Here is a 5,018-nt window from a genome sequence, read left to right on the forward strand (position 1 = left end):
TTCGAACACTCGATTCGTGAGGCCCTCCACCCTCTGAAAATAAGAAACAGTATCTGAGTTGAAAAAGAATACCAAAAATGATCAGTGTAAAAAGATACAAAGGACACTAGGAGAGAAAAAAACGTAAAATTCGGAGTCTATCAAGTTAAATCAGACAGAGTTCAGGAAGACTTTCAAACTCAATTCACTTTTTTTGCTCTTTAGGACTCCGAGCAAAGAAAGTAAATGAGAATACGAGTCAAAAGTGCCGCGAAGAGGGCAGATGCTTTGAACGTTTGTGGGCATCAAAGGGCATATGTGAGTGACATTCGCGCGTGACTGATTGGATTAATTCATCAATAGGAGCAAAATAAGAAGACATTGAGAAGAAGGAAGAGACAAAGTGGGTAAAAATGGAAAACAGTGAAGAGTGCAAAGTTGTATGAGAAGAATGTATTGAATTCCGGATGGAAATGGTAGGAATATGTATGAAACATTCTTTTCGGCTCCCGACCACCGAGGAAAGAATATAAAATTTTGTGGAAATATAAAACATTATTTTCTTTCTGGAAAAAATTTATGACCCTCCATAATTTATGCAAGGAAAAATGATTCATCGCATGTCAAAAATAGAATAAAGAATAAAAATGTGAAAACAGAAACGTGGTGATAAACACAATTTTTTCTGTCTAGATTTTGAGAAACTTTTTATCGAATGAAGATTAATTCCTTGAGGAAATCCCTGGTAACAACTAATTTCGAACGATAAGCGTGAAGAAAACCGACAACTAAGCAAAAGATGATTCGATATTGATGTGAACTTTTACAATTCGATCGGCCGAAAAGTTATTGCAGTCAAAAAAAACTAGTAGTAGGAGGAAGGGGCCGATTTGATTGGATTCTTTCTAATAATTCGGGCAAAAGAGAATAGAAAACCCCTTTTGTTTTCTTCATATCCTCCTACCAATTACTGTTGGTGGTCTTTTGTGTGAGGGCTCCTTGTCAATTATATACTTCTATACACTTGACAAGAACATGACATGCATGTGGGTCAGCGGAAATCAGAGATTGATGGAGAAATGAATACTCAAAATTTTTGTTTTTCATGTTTTGGAGAGTTTTTTTTTCGAAAATGTCGGTTTCAGAGAATTTAGAAAAGGCTAGGTGTGAAATTCGAGGAGAATAGAAAATCGCTTAAGCATTTTTGATGGATGGGAAAACAGAGTAAACAGAAGCCACACAGTTTAGACAAAATGAAATGACGTGAAAAAACCAAAAGAAAAAATATCAAGTGTCAAGAAGCTGAAGACTACTAGAAGAAGAAGAAAAGAAAGGGAATGCTTGGTGCCAGAGGCAAAACCAGAATGAATGAACTTTCTTCTTCCTGCCCACAGAAGATGTAGAAGACGTGCTCATGGGGCAATGTGAAAAATAACATCTGATGCACGACGACATCTGGAAAAGAAGAACGAGAGAGGAAAGAAATAGATAAGAGAGAGAAGATGCACTGAAACTAGTCAGACTATACAACTGTTTATTAAGAGCACATCATATAAGTATCATGTAGGAGGACTGATGAGTTGGGAGCCAGAGTGAATGAAGCTGCCGAATAATTAAGAGGCGCAACGACAAAAAGGAAGAGCACTCTTTGTTGGGGTGGGTCCGTCCACAAAAAGACTAGTGAGAGGTTTTCTCCGTCTCTGTCTCTTTTTCTCTGAAGAAATGAGCAGAATGTCCCAATAAGAAGAAGGAGTGCCCAAAAGAGCAACATTACGGACACACTACTCCTTTTTCGAGCCCACCGAAAGAGGCCCGAAATGCTTGAAAACGGAAATTCAAACGAAAAACATTGGAAGAATTGGAATCCGAGACTTGAATTTCATGTCTTTCGCAATTCTCCCAACTTGGGGTGGCATCAGTTCGCTTTCCATCAGAATTAATTTGTGTTTTTTATTACCCAAGCACCCGCGTGACAGAGCCACCAACCCAGAGAACCAATGTGACTTTGGTACTCATTAAAATTTAGAAAAGTGGTAGCTGAGCAATTTGACCGGAAAAGTTTTAAAAACTAACGAAGAAGTGTGGAAACTCAGAACAAAAAGAAAAGTAACTAGACAGAAAAGAAGGAAAAAAACAAGTAAGAAAAAAGTATTAAAACACTAATTAGCATTTCTTGGATAGCATTTCGAGACAAGTTTTGCTCATTGCTCGCTTTCCTTTTCTCAATAATATAACTCGAACAACCAAAAAAAGAAGCAAATTGAGGAGAGAAGAAGCAATGGATTAGCTGGCGAATATTCATCTAGAAAAATATAAAGTTGTTTTTCTCATTATGAATATATTCAGTACAAACCACAACACCAATAAATAAGAAATACTTAATGTTTATGCTTCTATTTTTGAACAAGAGTATACGTTCTATAAATCATCAGACTGAAAGATAAATTGAAGTCAGAACGAAACGTCAGTAAATTATTTTTAGACTTGAGAAGATACATTCCTGACGTAATGAGTAGCAATGTTCTCATAACGGAAATTAGAATAGTTCACATGGAAGATCTTTTTTCTTGAGAAAGTAATTTAAATTAGAAAAAAAGTTTGGAAACATTGTGAAAATGTTAAAGATAAATTAACTTTCTGACATGGGAAGACAATCAGAAAGATTCAAAAGATCACTAGTGACGAAAAATGAGGAATGCAAAACTAGAAACATTAAAGGATGAAAGCTCAGAAAGATTATAGTTGCCACTACAGTCTATCGCGTACACTCGGCTTGAGAAGAATAGTTTCAATTTTCAAAAAACAAAAAATATCGGAACAGATCGTGTTAAGAAATGGTTGAATTCAACGAAAAGGTGTAAGAAGATATTATCAACGCGGTATGTACAGAAAAGTCATTAATCAAAAAACCACCATGAATATAAGAAGAGAAGTCATCATTTGATTTGCTTCCCTACAAAAACAGATAATTTGTGTCTGGTTTTCATTAAAATGAGTAGGCGGAAAGCGGCGATGTGAAAAGTAAGAAGATGCACAAAAGGTACCAAACAACAATGTCAAAAATGCATGGTTGCATGTTTCCGTTTTGACGCGACGGGGCACACAGACCCGATTCGGATGCGGAGCGCGCGGAAAAACAAGCGCGAAATGGGAGGGAAGGGCGCTGCCCGGAAAAGCGATTGTTTTGCGATTTGCACAAACATTTCACCCAAAAGTCTCGGTGTGTTGGCAGCCATCCACTAGCGCAGTTCGTTTCTTTCTCTTCAGTTCGAATCCCATCCGGGGTGCCAATAGCCCAAAAACTAAGGAGCAATGCTGAATGAGTGATAGCGGCGGTAAAGAAGAAAAGAAAGAAAAAAGAAGGGTGAACACCACGGGTATAAGCTTATATTTGGGAACATGGGACTTAACAGGGAGTCATCGTGGTGTAGGCTCACTTGGGGTACACAGACAAAAACATGGCTCACAAAGGAATCGCTACCGATGCCATTCAAGTCTCGAAAGAACAAGTGAATCATCGGTATCGTAGAATAAACAGGTTTGAATATAAAGGACACAAGTGCAAATGATCATTCGTTAGGTAGAACTTGGAATTCGTTTTTGTCAATTCCTTCAAATAACATTCGGGTAATTCCATTAACCTTTGAAAATATAGAAATTACTTTTAAACGATTGTTTAGTTTCAAAACTGTTGTTCACAAGATAACAATCTTTTTCTTTGTTGGCATTTCAGCGAACCAAGAGTAAAAATTCACTGAAAGTTGCTAAAGCAAATTTCCGTCAATTCCAGAAATTTACAACTTATAGTTATCATTTTCAAAAATTGTTTTTGTTGCTATCACTTTTATCTCAAAAATCTAAATTATCTCAAATCTTGAATGATTCAAACGGAATAAGAGAAGTTTCCTTTCAGTTCCTCTGCTACTACCTAACCTACTCTCCTCCTTCTTACCCGTCCTTCTGCCTCTTTTCCTCTTCCCCCTCCGCCTCTTCCCCTCGTCTCCCCCCCCCCCCCACACCTAACATATCTTACCCGTCTACCTCCCTCTTTCTCAGCGGCTGCTTGGTAGAGTGGTAGTAGTGCGGTACTTAGGTCCTCGTACTCTATGGTTCGATCCTAGCTGCGGTTCTGATGTTGTGCTTCGGCCCTAACCTCTCTGAATCGTTGTCTGTGTAAGGTGAGCGTGGGCACCTAAAATCCCAAGTAGGTGTGCCTCGGCCCCAACAAAACGGAATATCCGTTTTGCTTTTTTGAAATAAAATAAAATGAAAATTCATTGAAATTTGAAAGGGAAATGAAAATTGACTACGTGATAATCATTTTTCCTATACAAAATCGAGAGATGAGAAAAAATGGAAAATATTGTCGACTAGGTTTTGATTATTATTGAAAAGTAAAATTTTAAAAAAAGTTGGGGCAAAGATAACCACTTTTTTTCAAATTGGTTATTGGAGAAACATTCTTGAACTATTCAAAACAGAATTCAGAAGATGAGGTCATTGTGTAAGACTTTGTGTTCAACAGAGCAATCTAAGAAAATCATGGAAATAGACAAAGCGAACAACTTGGAACACTTCTTCTCGTAAGAATTGAAATGCAATTTGCAAAGAGGGCTTTGATGAGCAATTAACATAGAGTTCGTTGCTCAATAGCAGCAAGCAGCAGACAAAAGATAAGATCTCAATTCACTCAAATGAAAGAGAAGAAGGAAAGATGAGAAAGGAAAAGAAACGGAAAAGTTTCATAATTACCAATCGAAAGTTTTCGCTTCAAGAAAAGCAAATAGTAAGAAAAAGGAAAAACTTCAGATGAGGTTAGAAGCGAAATACGAACAAACATGGTTTTTGATGATAGCTTTCAATGCATGTGTAATAGAGTCCTCTTAAGAATTTAGTTTCAAAACACACGAAAACTGGAAGTTTTGATACACTTATCACCTCGGATCAAAAAAGGGTGTGGTGACATATGATTTAGGAAGAAATATGGGCGCCAGATGGAGTGTCAGAATCATAAATTATCATATGAACGGAGATAAATA

The sequence above is a fragment of the Caenorhabditis remanei genome, chromosome X (genome assembly GCF_010183535.1).
Source record: "Caenorhabditis remanei strain PX506 chromosome X, whole genome shotgun sequence".
NCBI classification, from domain to species: domain Eukaryota; kingdom Metazoa; phylum Nematoda; class Chromadorea; order Rhabditida; family Rhabditidae; genus Caenorhabditis; species Caenorhabditis remanei.